The sequence below is a fragment of the Schistocerca gregaria genome, chromosome X (assembly GCF_023897955.1).
Source record: "Schistocerca gregaria isolate iqSchGreg1 chromosome X, iqSchGreg1.2, whole genome shotgun sequence".
Classification (NCBI taxonomy): domain Eukaryota; kingdom Metazoa; phylum Arthropoda; class Insecta; order Orthoptera; family Acrididae; genus Schistocerca; species Schistocerca gregaria.
Genome location: NC_064931.1, coordinates 781,696,311 through 781,717,089, shown reverse-complemented (window position 1 = coordinate 781,717,089; position 20,779 = coordinate 781,696,311). Strand labels below are relative to the sequence as shown.

Sequence of the window (20,779 nt, the reverse complement as noted above, 5' to 3'; positions counted from 1 at the left end):
AGTACACCCCGAAAAATGGCAACAGCGCATGGCGGCCTGGATGGTCACCCAGCCAAGTGCCGACCACGCCCGACAGCGCTTAACTTCGGTGATCTCACGGGAACCGGTGTATCCACTGCGGCAAGGCCGTTGCCTACCTCTCAAAGGAGTAGGAGTGAAAAAGATGCCCAACGCACTCCGTGCAAATACACAGAATATATTCATCCAGCATATGAGAATGAGAACACTTAGTGACTTGCAACAAACTTTAAGCATAATATCAACCTTTTCTAAGTATTTTCACGCTTACATACTTAACGTCAGCTATTTAATACATTAACTCATTTGTAAAACAATCAAAAGTTCGAAGCTGTTTCAGAAAGGAGAGTGCGACTGTTTAAAGAATCGCAGGTTACTGATTTCTTACAATCTGGAACGAAGCACAGTGGGGTTAAGAGTCACCTACATCCTACAGGGGTGGAAATTAAAAGGGGATGGCACTGAAGCATAACTCAGGAACTTATATGTGTGCAATATATGTCACATACGTATATGTTAAACATCTCTTCCTAATGCCCTGGATAAATTTCAACCAAATTTGATACATATGTTACTTATTACCTGGGAAGCAATACTGTATGTGGGGACGGGTGGGAGGGGGGGCGGGAGAGGGGAGGTGGACAAACAGAGGGAGAGGACGAGATGGACAGAGAAAAGAGGGAGGACGAGATAGATGGAGGGGAGAAGGAGAGGGTCACGTAGAGTGGAAAGGAGGAGGTGGACAGAGAAAGAGCGGATGGGTAGAGAGAGAGGGTAGGAGGAGGTAAACAGAGAAAGGAAAAAATGAATAGTAATGGTATAGGGTGCCCTCTGCCACGCACCATACCGTAGTTTGCGGAGAATGTGTGTAGATGCAGAAAAGGTGAGGGACAGAGAGAGAGTGGTGAGAAGAAGATGGATGAAGGCGGGGGAGCAGGAGATAGACAGAGAGAGGGAGGAGAGTTGGAGATGGACAGAAACAGGGAGGAAGAGGAGATGGACAGACAGAAGGAGGGGGGAGGAAATGGAGAGAGAGAGAGAGAGAGAGAGAGAGAGAGAGAGAGAGAGAGAGAGTCGGGTGGAGGGGGGGGCAGAGATGGACAGAGAGAGGAGGGGGTAGGAGATGGATAGGAAGAGAACTGAGGAGGAGATGGACTAACAGAAGATTGGAATAAATAAATACGGGGACAACGCCAGGTTTTCCAGCTATTATGCTCATAAAGAAAATACAGAGCCGATTGGCTTTGTTCGCAGGGAGACCCCAAGGCGTTGGTTCAGTCGGATAAATGGAACGGGTTTCTTCCTCCACTTCCCTCACAATGTGAGAGACTTGTCTTAAGCGTATGTATTGAGTTAGGTGACTGTAATGGACATGTGTATAGTGTGTAGTGTTGTAAGATGATTAGAAAATGGAGAGGATAAAACCTGGTTGCGTATGGTTCGCGGGAAGAACGATTGCTAAGTCTCCGTGTGGGCTCGAATCTTACTGGTTTTATCTTCATTGTCTTTTATGTTGGTTGACTCTTTTAGCGACGTACACCCTCGGAATTTAAGCAGCAGACCATACCGTGACGCAGAACACCTCTCTCGCAGAGTCTGCCATTGGACTTGGCTGAGCATTTCCGTGACACTTTCGCGCTTGCTAAATGAACCTGTAACAAAAAGTGTCGTTCTTCTGTGGATATTCTTTATTTCTTCCAACAATCCTATCTGGTATAGATACCATACTGACGAGCAATATTCAGGTATTGGTCGAACAAAAGTTTTGTAATCTACTTCCATTGTTGACGGACTACGTTTTCTGAAGATTACTCCAGTGACTCTCAATCTGGGATCTACCTTACTCACAATTAATTTTATGTGGTCGTTCCAGTGCAAATTGCTTACGCTTACTCCTAGATGTTTTATGGAAGTAACTGCTTCCGTTGATTCTCCTGCAGTCGTCTAATCATACAGTAAAGAGTTTTTCTGTCTATGCTTCGCATACGTTACACTTTATTCATGTTGAGTGTGAATTGTCACTCGCTGCCACAGGCGTCGATCCTCTGCAGATCTTCCTGCGTTTCGCTACAATTTTCTTGCACTATAGTTTTCTTGCTTTGCACAAGTTTCTTGCATTGCGCCACCTCTGTGTAGAAGAGCATCATCCGCGAAAAGCCTTACAGAACTTCAGACGTTATCTACCACGTAATTTATAAATAATGTGAAAAGTCATGCTTCTGTAACACTCCCTTGGGGCACGCCCGAAGTTACTTTTACGTCTGAAGATTCCTCTCCGTTCAGAATGACACATTGTGTTATGTTGGCTAGTTGGTCAGAAATTCCGTACCCCTCCCCCCCCCCCCCCCCATTTTTTGTTTATTAAACCGCAGTACGGAATAGTCTCGAACGCCTTTATCTACTGCTTTCTGGGTCTCGTGACGAGCAGAGCGGATGGGTTTCACACGATCATTGCTTTAGGAGCCCATGTTGATTCCTACAGAGGAGATTTTCGGTTTCAAGAAATGTCGTAATACGCGAGCATAAAATATTTTTTAAAACTCTACAGCTGAGTGACGTCAGAGATATAGGCCCATATTATTGTAATCCTGTTCGACGTCCTTTCTTGAAAACTGGAATTACCTGTGATTTTTTCCAATTATCCGGAACACTTTGGTTCTCCAAAAACCTATGGCTCACTGCTGCTAGAAGAGGGGAAGTTCTTTCGAATGCCATATGTAGAATCGTACTGGTATCCCTTCAGGTGCAGCGGCATTTCTTCTGTTGAGCAGTTTTAGTTTATTTTCTGTCCCTTGGTCACTTATTTGAATATGTGTAATTTTGTCGCTCGTACAACGATTTAAGGTGAAAGTACAGCCCACTCTTCTTCCGTGAAACAGTTTTGGAAGAAGACGTTTAGTATTTCGGCCTTTTCTGTGTGAGCCTCATCAGTTTCAATGTTATTATGGTCAGAGTGTATGGATAGATGGCTTATATACGTTTACTGATTTAACGTATGACCAAAACTTCTTAGCAACATTTCCAGTCATAAAGGTAGATAGAATTTTACTTTCGAATTCGTTGATACTTCACGAATAACCCTCCTTACACTAATTTTGGCTACGTTTAGTTTTTGATTGTCTGTGAGCTTTGGCTACGTTTAAATTTATAGAGAAGCTCTCTTTGCTTTCGTAGCACTTTTCTAACATGGTTGTGAAACCACGGTGGATAATTTCCATCGCTCACAATTTCGCTTGGCACAGACCTATCTAATGCGAACTGTACAATGCTCTTGAATTTCATCCACTAATGCTCAATATTGTGAGTGCTGGAGATGGAAGTTTCATCTTGGCCTGTTAGGTAATCTAAAATCGCATTCGTGTCACCCTTATCAAACAGAAAGATCCTCCTACCTTTCTTTTTACTCCTATTTACAGCCGTATTCGGTGATGCTGTAACCGCCTTACGATTATTGGTTACCTGTTCTACGCTAACCAAATCGTTCAGTTCTGGTCTGTTTGTCACCAACAGATCTAACACGACACCTTCACGAATCGGTTCTGATTAAATACTCAAGGCAATTTTCAGATAAAGCACTTAGAACAATTTCACTCCGTTCTTCGCCCACTACTACCCGTTCTAAGCACTTGAATCTCCCAGTCTATAGCTGACAATTTATTCGAAATATTCTCCAAGTATACCCTCAGATGTTACGCCACTACTGCTACGGAAGACAGGGAGGAGGGGGGAGGCGGGTGGGGGGGGGGGCGGGGAGGGGGGTGGGCGGACGGTGCATATTTGATCCTCCCTTAACATTTATTTGCATTTAAATTATTTTGCATTCCGAATCTGTACAAAAATCTCACTAGATATTATCGTATTTCTTATTGTCTCCATCACCAGCATTCAACCAATCTTTGCAATATACGTTCCAGTCGGACTTAAGATTTCCATTGTTACTGACATACAGTTTCAGCCAGCTCTTTGTCCACAGTACTATGTGGGCGTTGTTACCGTTTTCAGATGACACTAGTTCCGGGACCTATCCATAGACGCTCCTGCAGTTAGCAAATACTATATTAATATTGCCTTTCTCTGAACTGTTAGGACGAATGCTACACTGCATGAATTCAGAACGGGCCTTTTTGGGCCAGTGAAGATATTTCCCTGTCCTAAAAAGCCAACATTTGGACCTCACACGAACTCCGCTAACCTGGTAGTCGCTTCGTGCGTGTAGCACACGCCTGACCTATTAAGGACGGGAGGGGAAGGATGGAGGGTCCTATATTTCTCCACCCGATGGCGGAGATCGAGAAATCCGCATCCAAGATCGTCAAAGAATCGTCCGACCCTGTGGTTTAAGCCTAACACTTGGCTCTTTGAAACGGGAACCTTCGAGAGAGTGTGTACAGTCAGGAGTATGTCTGATCAACATTTTGTACCATAATTAAGAAAAAGTTAAAGAATAAAATACATTCCCAAGTCTTCAATAAAGGAACAAAAAGAAATATCCATAACTGAAACGGGCGACTTGGGACGTCAGATAGTATAATGTATGTTAAAAATGACGAAATTCCTCCAGCTGTATTAAGGTGTTGGTTTTATTGGCAACTAGTTTCGATATGGTTACATCATCTTCAGGCCCTAAATAGTTCCTTTGAAAGGCCACGTGCGATTTATAGGAGTTACAGAAAAATATGGAAACTGCGAGAAAATTGTGCTTGAAAAGAACTGCAGGTTGCTCTGTTGTATTTGACAACGAACGGCACCTGTGCATGTTCTCAATACGTTGCAAGTGTCATCCGTGGTCACAACAGTATTTTATGCAGTTGTGAGTACATTACGTCTGAGCTAAGTTGCTTCCAAAGTGGACAAATCGTTGATACTCGTATAGGTGCTTCCGTAACCAACGTAGGGTTTTTAAATGGCAACGGATCGAAAATTTATACTGCATACAAGGAAACCGTGAAAACATCAACTGCTAAGTCACAACGTGGAGAAAAGTGAGTGTTGAGCTATCTTGACGGAAGGGCACTTGAGAGAACTGTGATGAAAAATAAGAGGATGACAGTTGTAAAAGACACTGCAGAACTGAATGTGGCGCTCGGAAACACTTTCACACCAAAATAACACAAAGGAACCTTCAGAAGCAGGGAACTGCAGGGCAAGCTGGAATTCCAAAACCACACGTCACTAATTTAAATGACCGTAACAGGAAAACATGGTGCCGAAGCCATAAAACCTGGGCTATGGAGCAATGGAAGAAATTTATTTCAACGGATGAGTCTTTTTTTCGCGGTTTCCAACTTCTGACCGAATTTGCGGCACAGCAGTGAAAACATGGCAGAGGTTCGGTGATTATTTGGACAGGCATATCATAGTATTCCGCGAGTACCATTGTTATTCTACTGCCAAGGATTATGTAACCATTTTGGCTGATCTGGTCCATCCCATTGTACAGTGTTTGTTCCCAAATGATGATGCTATGCTCCAAGACGACAGGGTCCCTGTTTGCACACCTCACATCGCCCACGACTCGTTATGTGAACGCGAGGATCATCTGTTGCCTCTTCCTTCGTCATCATAGTTACCACTCCGTCTACAGGCCACAAGTGGCCCATCGGGACCATCCGACCGACGTGTCATCCTCAGAGGAGGATGCGGATAGGAGGGGCGTGGGGTTAGCACACCGCTCTCCCGCTCGTAATGATGGTATTCTTGATCTAAGCCGCTACTATTCAGTCGAGTAGCTCCTCCATTGGCATCAAGAGGCCGAGTGCACCCCGAAAAGTGGCAACAGCGCATGGCGGCCTGGATGGTCACCCATCCAAGTGCCAATCACGCCCAACAGCGCATAACTTCGGTGATCTCACGGGAACCGGTGTAGCCACTGCGGCAAGGCCGTTGCCCATCATAGTTACCAGATCTTAATATTACTGAGCCTTTTTGGTCTACTTTGGAGAGAAGGGTGCGTGATTGGTAACCACCTCCATCCTCGTTACCTGAACGTGTCACTATTTTGCAGGGTTAATTGTATAAAGTTTTCTTGAAAACCTTACAGTACCTGTATTTATCTATTCCGAGAGGGTGGGAAGCTGTTTTGAAGCTGACGGTTTTCCTACATGGTATTAAGCATGGTAATGTGTTGTGGATTTAGTGTTCCCACATTTTTGTCCATCCCTTGTACTTCCCTGTCCTTCCCAAATCAGAGCATGTACTCCGTCTCTAATCACACCGTCGTCGACAAGACATTAATCCCATATCTTGCTTCCTTTCTTCTTGTTAGTCATTTAGTTATGCGATTAGTTAGACTAAGAAAAAGATTAGCTATAAACGATATGGATTTCATTTTTGGATCTCTGTTCGTAAGTACGGTTTGCAGGCAATTTCGTGAAACTGGGCTGCATTCGCGATTCCTGGTGGTACTGCTAGGGTCTTTTCCAACGATATGTATGCCATTTACCCAGCATCATAATGAAGGTGGTTGCAATGGAGTATGTGCCAGATCATTATTTCCAACCTGAACGTTGTGGTTCATTTTCATCTTCGTTCGTGGGACAGACCGAAACAAGGAGGTGGGATTTGCTTTTCTCTTCAGCGTAAAGGATGCATGTACACCTACGTAACGGGGATGAGTGCAGTGAATACCTGCATAGGTTTTGCTGTTATAGATCATTATAGAAATGAGATAAAGAGAGATCGTGCCAGTATATAGCCCACTCTTTTCGAATAGCACTAATGAAGCCACCGAGATTAAGGTTCTCATCCTGTAGACTCATCATCAGCGGCTGAGTTACGTGCCATCACCCCAAGAGGATTTTAGTTATTTAGGTCAGGGCAGTGGCGTACAATCTGCTGATCAGAAACTGTGTGCCACTACCTCTCTTTTCCTTGCTAACCAAAGGTAGTGATGAAAATGATTTCACCACCATTATTCGAAAAAGTTACCGCTGAACTGAGTCTCATCGCACTGGAGTGCATAACCGATCTTGGTTACGGAGGTTCGTGGTGTGTGTCGCATTGTCATATGGTCATCAGCAATTTTTATTCATTAGTAAATAAAGGACAAACACGAGACTTAGAAAACATATTACGATATTCTGATTTAGGACTTTCTGCATGTTTTTTGAGGTATTTCCAACTTCCATTAAGTCCATTCTTATCATAAGGAATCTTTGAAAGATTTTCAATTCACTAAGGTAGTGCAGTGTGTACTACACAGGACTTGCATTTGGGGTGGGCAGAGCTCAAAACCAAGTCTGGCCACCAGCATTTATGTTTTCCTAAATCACTTAGGGTGAATGTACCAGCCAGGGTAGGCGAGAGCGTTAACGCGCTGCTTCCTGGACTCGGGTACACGCGCTGGCCCCGCATCGAATCCGTCCAGTGGATTAACGACGAGGGCCGGTATGCTCGCGAGCCTGATGTGGTTTTTACGCAGTTGTCCACATTCCGACATTCCGCTAGGTGAATACCGGGCTGGTTCTCCCGTTCCTCCTCAGTTATACGTCTCGCAGACATTTGCAACAAGTTCGCACTATTCCATGGCTTACACTAGACGCAGACAGCTGGGGTACACTCATTCCGTTCAGAGGGGGGGGGAGGGCGGAGGGGGGGGGGCGGAGGGGGGGGGCGGCGTTCAGGGTGGCGGCAGGACGTGCATCTGGCCACCCTCTGCAACTAACATTGCCACATCAATAGCAACAAGGCCGACCCCAATTACCGCAGGAATAAGGTCTCCAGCGAAAGAAAGAAAGAAAGAACTTAGGGTGAATGCCTGGCTGGTACTCTGGAAAAAGCACCTGCCGAATTTCTTTTCCACTCAGTGTCCAATCGATCCGCCTCTGTAGGTGAGTAGTCAGCGCTGCTGAGGGCCAGCCGGAGGACTAGTGTTCGATTCCCGATTCCTGGTACTGCTAGGGTCTTTTCCTTGGTGGGAGGACTGGAACGGAGTCCACTGAGCCTCGCGATGCCAACTGAGGAGCTACTTAACCGATCGGGGGCGGCACCAGGTGTACTAATCCTACATCTGCTTCTCGATGACGCCATTGGCTGAGGATGACACGGCGGTCGTGTCCGGTGTGATTGACCCGTCCGTGACTAGAACGGTGGTGCCTCATTGCTGCTTTCCGTGTCCAATCCGAGTTTCTTCTTCCGTCTCAAACAATCTCGTCGACTACGCCAGACTAAACTTTAATCTTCCTTTTCTCTCTATTAGTACATCTGCTATGAAGTCATCTGGTTATAATCCTCACCCATATCAGTTTTGATTTCACGTTGGACTACCGTATTTTTAAGTTGGTGTAACAAGTAATAACGGCCAATCCTTTCCAGAGATAAGTTCCAGTTTTCTTCACACCAATTCCCAACAATCTTTCGTGAGAGAAGAGATAAATTCACGTTATTATCCATACAGTTTCGCCAGTAGTGACCTGTGTGGGGTACTGAAGCCATGGCTGCTGACAGATACTGGTATGGCACCCCAAACAATACTGGTAGGGAACACCGTCGTAGAGAATTTCTAGTCCACGAATATCTGAGAAAGAAAGAGAGGTATGTCCATCAACAGCTTCGACATTAATACCATCAACGCCTACTCTCCTTTCACCTCCATCCCACCTTCTTTGTCCAAGAAACTACCAAGAGCTAACAAGTGCTGGTCAGTTACCCATAACAGTTTGATTACAACATTTTAGTTCTAGTTTTTTTTTCCTTGTGTCAAATACAGAAGTTTTTCGCAGTGTTACATGAAGTGCAAGGATGCGACACACTTACAAATCCACCCGTAGTATGAGGTGCTGTAAGAGAGTAGCAGTCTCTGTCTGCTACCAGTTTCATCTTTTTTTCTTTAACTACGGAGAAAGCAGGCATTGCCTGGCTATTCATTTTGCCTCTTTTCAACTAGAAATGGAAACAAAAAAGGAACTGTATTTGAAGTGTAATATCGAAAAATTTCCATTTCCATGTATTCGTGAAATATGCATAATATACTAATGTATAGGTACAATATCCCGGACAATTTCTGTACCCTGGGCGCAGCAGGTTCGCGTGTCTACAACGCGACTTTTTAAATGTCTCCTTGGCAACGCTTCTTCATAGCTCTATAGACGGCTGTTGTTTTGGCCTGCAGTCGTTTGCGTTTCGCAGTTCAAAACTATCAAAAGCGCTACTAGTTGTCTTGGATTTCCTTAAGTTGACCGAGCGAGGTGGCGCAGTGGTTAGCACACTGGACTCGCATTCGGGAGGACGACGGTTCAATCCCGTCTCCGGCCATCCTGATTTAGGTTTTCCGTGATTTCCCTAAATCGCTTCAGGCAAATGCCGGGATGGTTCCTTTGAAAGGGCACGGCCGATTTCCTTCCCAATCCTTCCCGAACCAGAGCTTGCGCTCCGTCTCTAATGACCTCGTTGTCGACGGGACGTTAAACACTAACCACCACCACCACCTTAAGTTGACTCGACTGTAGGAGTGTCTTAGTAGAAAATAACAAATGTATTAAAAATTCATACATGATGCGGCATTTTTTTCACGAATCTCAGGGTTTATGACTTCATCTCTCCTGACCTATCTGTGGTCCCATGGTATAATTTTGTAGGTGTATTTAGCAGCATAGGTGGATAATGTCTACAAAATTTATTGCGCAAAGAGTTAGTAGTACAGAAATAATAAATTTAAAAGTCATCCATGATATGGCAGTTTTTCAAGCGTCCCATTGTTTATGACGTCATATCTCCTGAACTGTGACAGGTAGATGGTTCTTACCACCGCAGCGATTGTTACCTGACAGTAAGGGATATGTGAAAGAAGTTAGGTTGATGGCTCTGAGCACTATGGGACTCAACTGCTGTGGTCATCAGTCCCCTAGCACTTAGAACTACTTAAACCTAACTAACCTAAGGACATCACACACATCCATGCCCGAGGCAGGATTCGAACCTGCGACCGTAGCAGTCGCACGGTTCCGGACTGCGCGCTTAGAACCGCGAGACCACCGCGGCCGGCAGTTAGGTTGAAATCAGTGCAGTGGCTTAGGAGGAGATGTAGAACATACACACACACACAGACGTACATACATCCGTATGTGTTCATAATATGTATGTTTGAACATATACACATACATATATACATAAATACATACATGTTTATAATGTTATGTGTTTCTAAAATCACCATCAATAATCCAAACACGACATTGCATTACACTGCACAAGCATCCATCACAGCCATCCTTAGCTAGAGTAGTGCCTTCAACACAACAGGTTAAGGGATGGCAACTTCGGTATACCTCACGGGAGCAGCAGTATCCATAGGTACTACGGTATAAGTCAACTATCTGAACCAAAGTTTATTTCTTTTGCATACTCTGGACTCAATTCGCTCTGAATTTTATTATATCAAGAAGTTCAAAGCAGGCAAAATACCACACGAACGGGTACAGCTAGTTCAAACACAAATATTTTATTTACAAAACAAATAGTGAGTGATATACGTTGGTAACCGCAGGAAGTAGTGAAGCGAGGTTCAGTTAGAACAGAGAAATGCATTATCGCTCGGAGTGCAGCCTCTGTGAAGGTGTTTTCGCAGCGTCTCATCGTGGAAACACTGATGAAAATCGATCCATCGGTGGCTGATAAACCGAGCGCTACCGACCTCATCGCACTGCGCTCTGCTGTTCCGCGTTAGCGAGCGCTCTACACTAACAGAAAAAAAAATCGCAACACCAAGAAGGAGTTGTGCGACACAAACGAAAGTTGGTAGTCGTGTTTCTACATCTGAAAGATGATACCTATTCAGACATAGCGCCAGTCGCGTAAGATTGGCGCTAGTAGAGAGACAATGAGGTTTCCTTTAAATACACGCTCTAACGGTATTGAGCGTTAGTTTACCTTTCAGACTGGACATGGCGATGCTGATGTTGGTCAAGATTGTCTTTAAGGCGACAAAGACGCGATTATCAGTACCTCACTGAATTTGAACGAGGTAGTGTAACAGGGTTACGAGAAGATGGATGTTCCTTCTACGGCGCTGCAGAAAGACTTGGCAGGAATGTGGCCTCTGTACATGATTGATGGCAGCGGTAGTCGCGAGAATGTACGATCGCAAGAAGACCGGACTTCGGACGGCCACGTGGCACTACCGATACGGAAGACTTGTTCGGCGTATGACTCTGGCGCATCGTACTGAATCTGCTGCAGCAATCTGAGCAGCAGTTGGCACCACAGTGACACAACGAACTGTCACAAATCGGTTGCTTCAAGGACAGCTCCGAGACAGACTCCTTGTAGCGTGCATTCCACAGATCCCAAACCACGGCCATTTGTGACTTCAGTAGTGTCAAGCGTGAGCTCATTGGGGTTGGGGTGGAGGTCTGTTGTGTTTTCTGATGGAAGCTGCTTCTGCTTCTGTGCCAGTGATGGCCCTGTGTTGGTTAGGAGGAGGCCAGTTGACGGCGTGCAACTAACCAGTCTGCTTTCTAGACACACTGGGCCTATCCCTAGGTAGTGGTATCGCCTGGTGTGCGACTTCGTATGACAGCAGGAACAGCGTCGTGGTTATCCCACGCACCATGACTGCGAAATTTTACGTCAGTCTGATGATTTGACTTGTTGTGCTGCCATTCATGAACACCATTCCAGGGGTTGTCTTCCAGCACAGGGTAACTCCCCCTCCCACACATACCACTGTTGCAACTCAACATGTGTCGACATGTTGCCCTGGCCAGCTCGATCACCAGATCTGTCTCCAGTCAAGCACATATAGGACATCATCGGACGACAAGTAGAGCGTCATCCAAAAACAGCATTAGCCATCACTATGTTGACCGATCAGGTGCGCCGGCCGGAGTGGCCGAGCGGTTCTAGGAGCTTTAGTCTGGAACCGCGTGACCGCTATGGTCGCAGGTTCGAATCCTGCCTCAGGCATGGATGTGTGTGATGTCCTTAGGTTAGTTAAGTTGAAATGTTTCTCAGTTCTAGGGGACTGAAGACCTAAGATGTTAAGTCCCATAGTGCTCAGAGCCATTTGAACCATTTTTCGATCAGGTGCAACAGTCATGGATCTCCATCCCACGAACAGACATTCGGCACCTATGCAGCATAATACATTTTGACGGTTACTAATGAACCAGCATTTCACATTTTCAATGACGTATCTCGCTCTTACATTAACCTGTAATCTAGCAATGTTAATCAATTACATATTTTATCTAGACAAATGTATTCCCAAAATTTCAACACTCCACGTTAATTATTTTTTGGTGTTGCGATTTTTTCCCGTCAGTGCATTGAGTGTTCTGTGGCTCGCAATACTCCTACCTGCTCTAAATGGATTCTGCAATAATGGGAGAAAATGTTTTGCCATACACAAGTATGTACAGTGGTTATGCATGTTTAAAGTAAACAGTGATGGTGTTTTAGTGGTGTATTTCACATAGATTCAATGCATCCTGAAGCACAAATGGTTCAAATGGCTCTCAGCACTATCGGACTTAACATCTGAGGTAATCAGTCCCCTAGAACTTAGAACTACTTAAACATAACTAACCTAAGGACATCACACACATCCACGCCCGAGTCACGATTCGGACCTGCGACCGTAGCAGTCGCGCGATTCCGGACTGAAGCGCCTAGAACCGCTCAGCCACAGAGGTCGGCCCTGAAGCACAACAAAGATTAGTAGTTAGAGGTGGCTGTAAAACTCTTCATTTGTTACACCCACGTAATTACTCTGTTACAACCAGCACTTCCCCAACTGATCTGCAACTCCAGGTATTTATTTTTCGTTTTTGGTATTTTTCACATAAAATATGACTACATTATATTATATTTGCTTCCCGTATTTTGCTTCACTGGAATAAAATTAAGGAGATTGCATGCACACAATACTACAGTTTGTGAAAATTCCGGTACCACGAAGGAGCTGTCAGAAATGAATGAAACTTAGTCCACGTCAGACTTACACAACTTTTTCTGTCGACCTCGGTTAATTGTGTACCTTGTTGAATGAAGGCTCTCTTATCATTCGTTTCTATTTATCGCAGAAGTTCTTCGCTGTCTTACTTCTTATCATCCTTTTATCCTTGCTCAATAAAACGGTTACTCCACTTGTGTAGGTTCTTTCACCTGGAATTCCTTGGTGTTACCAGCGCAATTGTTGTCCTCATTTCTACCATCCACCCTAAGACAAAACGAAGACGCACCACGAAAGAATTATCCGAACGGGATGGGAATAAATAGATATGATGAACATGTACAGACAACCAAATGAGTACAATTTCAGAAAAAAATTGATGGTTCATTCGAGAGTAAGAGCTTCAGAAATTATCAAGTCAATAACCCATTCATCCATCTCTGTCCCTTATGCAAGCAGTTATTGAATTGCTGGATGTCCTCCTTAAGGATATCGTGTCAAATTCTCTCCAATTGGCGTGTTAGATACTCAAAATCCCGAGATGGCTGGAGGGCCTTTCCCATAATGCACCAAACGTTCTCAATTGGGGAGACATCCATCGAACTTGTTCGCCAACGTAGGGTTCGGCAAGCACGAAGAGAAGCAGTAGAAACTCTCACCGTGTACCAGCGGGCATTATCCTCCTGAAGTGTAAGCACAGGATGGCTTACCATGAAAGGCAGCAAAACGAGTCGTAGAATATCATCGACGAACCGCTTTGCTGTAAGTGTTCCGCGGATGACAACCTAATGGCACCCCAGACCATTACTCCTGGTTGTCTGGCCTTACGGCGTCTCCAGCAATGTCTTCGGCCTGGAATCCCATTTACTGGAGTAGAATTGTCTTCAGTGTAGAGTCTCTCTTCGAACTGATCCCCGAAAACCAGCGAAGATGTATCTGGTGAGGCACCGAACAGCGGTGGGATACCAGCTTGACTGTCGCCCGCCATATGACCCGACAACCAGCAGTAATGGTCTAGAGTGCCATTTCTTTTCGTAATAGAACCCCTTTGGTTGTTCTTCACGTCACTCTTATTGCACAGCGAAGCATCGACGATACTGTGAGCCCCATTTTGTTACCCTTCATGGCAAGCAATCCTGGGCTCACATTTCAGCAAGATAACGCCCGCCCTCACATGGTGAGAGTTTCCGCTGCTTTTCTTCGTGCTTGCCAAACCCTACTCTGACTAGCAAGGTCACAGGACCTCTCCACAGTTCAGAACGTTCGGAGCATTATGGGTAGGGTCCTCCAACCATCTCGGCATTTTGATGATCTGGCGCGCCAGTTGGATAGAATTTGGCACGAGATGTCTCGGGAGGACATCCAACCACTCTTTCAATCAATGCAAAGTCGAATAACTTCTTTCATAAGGACCAGAGGTGGACCAAAGCGTTATTCCCTTGTTCAGTTTGTGAATTTCTTTCTCTTGAATACATCAACAAATTTTTCTGAAATTGGAATTATTTGTTTGTCCGTACATGTACATAACATCTACCTATTTCCGACCCATTCGGATAATTCCTTCGCGGTGCGTCGTTTCGTTTGTCTTAGGGTGTATACACACTGAAGCACCAAAGAAACTGGTGCGCTTGTATCTCACTGAACGATTCTCTTTAGTCGTCGTTGGTCCCATTCTTACAGGATCTTTTTGCCGCAGCAGTGATATCGGATTCCTGATATTCACGATTCGCTCGGGACATGGTCGTACGGGAAAATCCACACTTCATCGCGGCCTCGGAGACGCTGTATCACATCGCTCGTGCGCCGACTGTTACACCACGTTCACACTCCAGCCGCTTTCATTAAAGTATTTTATGGCTAATTTTAGTCTCGTAAGATAACACTCACTCATAGTGCCTATTCCGTATTGTTTTATGCTAAGTATAATGCTTTGGCTCTTTATTGCACTCTTTATCCAGCCCACTGGATTGCATCAATTCTCGCTTCTGTCCCACTCATTATGTTGTATAGATGTCTTTTCGCAGGCTATATTGAAATTAGTTTTTCAATAGTATCGTGCAGATTACCCAGCTTCTTTGAGCAGCTTGTCGGTTTTTAGCTGATAAAGCAAGATCATCAGCTTCATTTCCAGATTCTTAATATTTATTCCTCCTGCTTTCAGAGCTGTTTTCAAGGTTCTCATAATTTTCTCCAGAATAGTATCAAAGTAGACTGAGGCGAAGAAAGTCATGGGATAGGGCGATACGTACATATACAGATGGCGATAGTATCCCATACTCAAGGTATAAAAGGGCAGTGCATTGGCGGACAGTCACTTGTTGTCAAGTGATTCATGTTCAGAGGTTTGAGGCGTGATTATGGTCGTACGACGGGAATTAAGAGAGTTTGAACGCGTGGGCTATTCAATTTCGCAATTAGGAAATTCAGTATTCCGAGATCCACAGTGTCAAGAGTGTGCCGAGAATACCAAAGTTCAGACAATACCTACCATCACGGACAACGCAGTTGCCGAAGGCCTTCACTTAACTACCCAGAGCAGCGGCGTTTGCGTAGAGTTGCCAGTGCTAACAGACAAGCAACACTATGTGAAATAACCGCAGAAACCGATGTGGGACGTATGACGAACATACAGTTAGGACAATGCGCCGAAATTTATCCTTGATGGGCTATGGCAGCAGACGACCGACGAAAGTGCGTCTGCTAACAGTATGACATCGCCAGGAGAGCCTTTCCTGGGCTCGTGACCATTTCGGTTGGACCGTAGACGACTGCAAAACCCTGCCCTCTTCAGATGAGTCCCTATTTCAGTTGGTAAAAGTTGATAGTAGGGCTCTAGTGAGGCGCAGACCTCACGAAGGCATGGACCCACGTTGTCAACAAGGCACTGTGCAAGCTGGTGATGGCTCCATAATGGTGTGAGCCGTGTTTAGAGGACAGGAAATGGACTCCGTGCTCTGGCCCAGCTGAACCGATCATTGACGGTTATGTTCAACTACTTGGAGGCCATTTGCAGCGATTTATGGACGTCATGTTCCCAAACAAGAATGTAATGTACCGGATCACAGTTGTTCGCGACTGGTTTGAAGAACATTCTGGACCATTCGAGCGAATGATTTGGCCACCCATGTCGCCCAACATGAATCCCAGCGATCATTTATGGGGTATAATCGAGAGGTCATTTCGTGCACAACATCCTGCACTGGCAACACCTTAGCAATTATGGACGACTATAGAAGCCGCATGGCTTTGTATTTCTGCAGGGGGACTTCCAACGACTCGTTGAGTGCACGTCGCGTCGAATTGCTGCCGACGGGATATTAGGAGATATCCCTTGACTTTTGTCACATCAGTGTAGAGTGGTGACAGTCCGTCTCTGTCTACTTAAACATCTACTAATATGGAGAAATTACTGTCCAAATATTACCTCTTCAAAATCAATGTATAGTATAGCATACATGAGCTGCGATGAAATACTTTTCTCAATGCGACTCCGATAACAACAGTTTTATCAGAAGACTGGTGGATTACGATCAAGAAATCTTATCATCTCCGACTCTGCAGCTTTTCTTGTATGTTGAGAACACACGTAATTCTGAGGAGACGGGTTCATCCATTATCCCCATTGGTGCTTCAGACCAACGTGTCTGCCATTCATTTGGTATAACGGCAGGTAAGGTAGATGGTATTTTTGGCGTACTCGTGGTTCGTCACAACCCACATCAAAGCGAAACACGTCAGAAAATTTAATGTGAAATGAATGTGCACTCGACTACCTTGATGGCGAGCGCACTGTAATGAGAAGTATCTTTGCTACAACATCAGAGATAGTCCTATGAGGAGAAATAATTACATGCAGTCCTCGACGTAACAGTCGTTTAGGCATCAGACAACTGCAGGGACACAGAAATGTTCCAAAGGGGTGCCAGCACTCGAGAAAAATCTCTTATATAATACGTCACTGTCATCTGAGGATCTGAGTCTGACAAAGGTACCTCCTTCCGCTCTGATGGCGCCGGCTGCATTGAGGAGACAGCCTGGTTTGTGACTACTCAACAGCGGCCTACAAGCCCACAAATGACGGGGTTCTAGTCGAGCTGGGCATAAGGTGCGTACATCTTGCGTGACACATTTGCTCAATGGCACTGACCCAGGGGCCACAAGAGCACTTTCATGTCCGCAGAGTGTATTAACAGAAACAGGGACGATAGTTTCATGCACTGTCTTTCTAAGGGCGTGTCGTTGGATGCACTTGATCGGACAGTAGGCTTCTGGTCCGCCCCCAGTAGCTGAGTGGTCCGGCGGAACGGTAGCTCAGCGTGTTGGGTCAGAGGGTTAGCTGCCCTCTGTAATAAAAAAAACTGAATGAATGGATCATTAACGAACTTCAACGGACGTCAAGTGACGCCCACCACGAACAATTGAAACGAGCAATAACGAACAACATTAGATTAAAAAAAAAAGTGGTCAGCGCGACAAACTGTCAATCCTAAGGGCCCGGGTTCGATTCCCGGCTGGGACGGAGATTTTCTCCGCTCAGGGACTCGGTGTTGTGTTGTCCTAATCGTCATCATTTTATCCCCATCGACGCGCAAGTCGCTGAAGTGGTGTCAAATCGAAAGACTTGCACCAGGCGAGCGGTCTCCCCGACGAGAGGCCCTCGTCACACGACATTAATTATTAATTAGTAGGTATCTGTATGTTCGCCAGTGAAAGTCAGTGCCCCAGTTCATCTCTTGAGACTACAGTAGATTCGGCGAAAGAATATCCTTGACAATTGTGGGTGTGGGCTTGGTTCTGACGCTTCGCGCGTTTACCTCAGTCAGTGATGTAACACGATTTTGTGTACGACGTCTCTATGGCGACGCCTCAGCGGGGTGGCAGCTCTATACAAGGCTATTGCTTCGCCTGCAGCCGTCTGCGGTTCGCAGTTGAAAGCTAGCGACAGTCCTGCCAACTGTTAGGAACCTTCTTTCGCCGACTATACCATAGGTCAGCCGCCTTTCTCAGCGATGCCCTGTAGGCAAGTGGGATGCGCCGCCTCAAGTGGTTTTCGACATTGTCGTACACTGCAACCGGATGAGTAACGAGCACCGTTACTCATCAGCCGAAGAGGTCTTTTTTCACGTTCCTAGCATAACAAAAGGCAGTGTTACTGCACCCACGCTAGCCTCCGTGCCCTGCGGCCTGTTGTGAGCAGACCTGCATAGCAGAAGCGTTACAATAGCCTAATGCCAACTGGGAGCAAATTGGCTTCGTTCCAAGAGCATTTACACAGCCTCACAAAAAAAGTGAAGCTTCCGGAAGATATGACCGAATTACAATGTAACCTCCTATACGTACACACCATTGCTGGATATGTAAACGATTAGACTTGCAATTCTCTGTAACAGACAGAACTTTCACCAGAGTGCATTTTTTGTTCATGTTTACTGTTGTTACCAGCCCCGGTAGTGAAGTCGTGAACAACGCCAGGTGTTGAAGGTGAGCGAGATGCCGCGTAATCGTGTGAGACAGCGTTATCAGCACTTAACAGTTTGAAACAGGTCTCGTGGTGGGTCGCCATTTGGTTAGCTTGTCGAATCGTGTAAATATCCCAATTTTTGGGGCATTCGGACGTGACAGGGGCTCGACATTGGACTGCATGGGATCATGAGAGGCCGGCCGCGGTGGCCGTGCTGTTCTAGCGCTGCAGTCCGGAACAGCGGGGCTGCTACGGTCGCAGGTTCGAATCCTGCCTCGGGCATGGATGTGTGTGATGTCCTTAGGTTAGTTAGGTTTAAGTAGTTCTAAGTTCTATGGGACTGATGATAAGATGTTAGGTCCCATAGTGCACAGAGCCATTTTTGAACATGAGGGGAGGCATGCTCTTCGTCAAGGTTACAGTCGAGCTATGTCTGGCCACCACAAGTGATGATCGGCGCATTGTGCACTAAGCAGATCGTAACCCTTCACATCTGCGCCTGCCATTGGAGGTAAAAAACTCCCATCAACATTTTGTGTCAACCCACATTATAGGTCGGAGACTAGCAGCAGCAGAACTATGAAATCAGCATCTCGTATCACAACACAAACGGCTGCATTTGGAGTGGTGCCACAACCAGGGAGCATGGACTGCTGATGAATGGCGTCTCATTGTGTTCGGCGATGAATGGCAGCTCTGCACTACTATGGATGACAATCGCCAGCGAATATGGTGTCGATCTGCGCAATGGTCCAATTCTTCCACTGTTTTGAAGTGGTGAGGGAAGCCATCGAGTATAACTCAGGTCACGATTCTCATGTGACAGTACCGTGTTGCCATGTTTAGTAGGACAATGCTCGTTCAGACGTGGGACGTGACTGTACGAACTGTCTGCGTGGTGTGGAGAAACTACCACGTTAGTTAGATTTCCAGACCCGTCTCTGATACAACCTATGACGTCAGCTCCGTCACAGTGGAAGTATCCAGGATGTCAAGGACCAGTTGTGTGTCAGCTTTCCTCACGAGAGGATACAACAGCTTTACACCCTTCCCAAGCGAATCAATGCATGCATCGAGGTCGTAGGGGTCATAGTGCCCAATCTTTTGTAAATTTGATACGATTTTGTAATCACATCACATACCCTCTCAACCTATGTGTTTCATTTCGTTTCCTCCTTGCTTTCTGGGTTCTTTCCTTATTTTGTCAAAAACATGGTTCAAATGGCTCTGAGCACTATGCGACTTAACTTCTGAGGTCATCAGTCGCCTAGAACTTAGAACTAATAAAACCTAACTAACCTAAGGACATCACACACATCCTTGCCCGAGGCAGGATTCGAACCTGCGACCGTAGCGGTCGCGCGGTTCCAGACTGTAGCGCCTAGAACCGCACGTCCACTCCGGCCGGCTTTATTTTGTCAGGCAGTACGATCTTGTAATACATAAAATACATGGTTTCTCGGAAAGAATCATCCTATCCCACAAGACTGTATCTTCTGTATGCATGGAGGTAGAAACATTTCAGCTTGCACATCCTACAACAAAGTTTTCATTTTCAAAAGAAACATCTTGTTTCAGAAATGCATTTCTTTTACATGCATGCACACTCAACCATAGCATACCTTTTAAAGTTACGTTTAGAATCAAGTGTATAATGTGCTCACCACCGAACACACGACAAACATTATATTTTTGAAAGCCTGTCGGAAGTTACTTTATTCACTGAGTCTGCTATGCAGCGAGACAGTTCACTCAAAGATGTCGGCAAATTTATTAAATTAGCTGAGTAAGCAGAGATGTTATACTCGAGACTGTTGCACTCTAGCTTCAAAAAAAGAAGGCGCAAATGACGACAGCCAAAGGTTAGTAGAAATGCGCGCGTCTGTAAAAATATCGATAGATGAAGCATACAACTACCACAATCATACCTCAGCAAAAGATCTTACCGACAGCCCGAGAAAACTCTGGTCCTACGTAGAGTCACTAAGCGGATTGAAGCCTTCTGTCCAGTAGCTCGTTGACCAGTCTGGTGTGGCAATTGACTAAATCAAAAGGAAGGCCTAAGTTTGAAATCTCACGTTTAAGGAATCATTCACGCAGGAGAGTCGTACGAACATACCGACGATTGACTATCGAACAGGCTCCCGTATAGAGGACGTAGTAACAGGCATCCCTGGAGTACAGAAACAGCTGAAAGAGTGAAGACAAATAAATTGCCAAGTCTGGATAAAATCTCAATTTAATTTTACAGCGAGTAGTCTACGGCATTGGCCTTACTTAGCTTTCATTTATCGCGAAACTCTCTCCTAGCGCAATGCGACATGCGACTGGAAAAAATCGCAGGTGACTCCTGCACATAAAAAGAGTGAAAGAACGGACCCGCACAACTACAGCAGAATTGTTGAACATGT

The 20,779-nt window shown here is 45.4% G+C and overlaps 1 protein-coding gene and 2 pseudogenes across 2 annotated transcripts in view; 1 reads left to right on the top strand and 2 right to left on the bottom strand.

Moving 5' to 3' along the window:
* The window catches only part of LOC126299461 (hepatocyte nuclear factor 6), a 546,572-nt gene that overhangs the window by 465,498 nt on the left and 60,295 nt on the right, over positions 1-20,779 (top strand). The window lies entirely within an intron of this gene.
* Positions 17-134, bottom strand: LOC126299692 (5S ribosomal RNA; annotated as a pseudogene).
* Positions 5,789-5,906, bottom strand: LOC126299844 (5S ribosomal RNA; annotated as a pseudogene).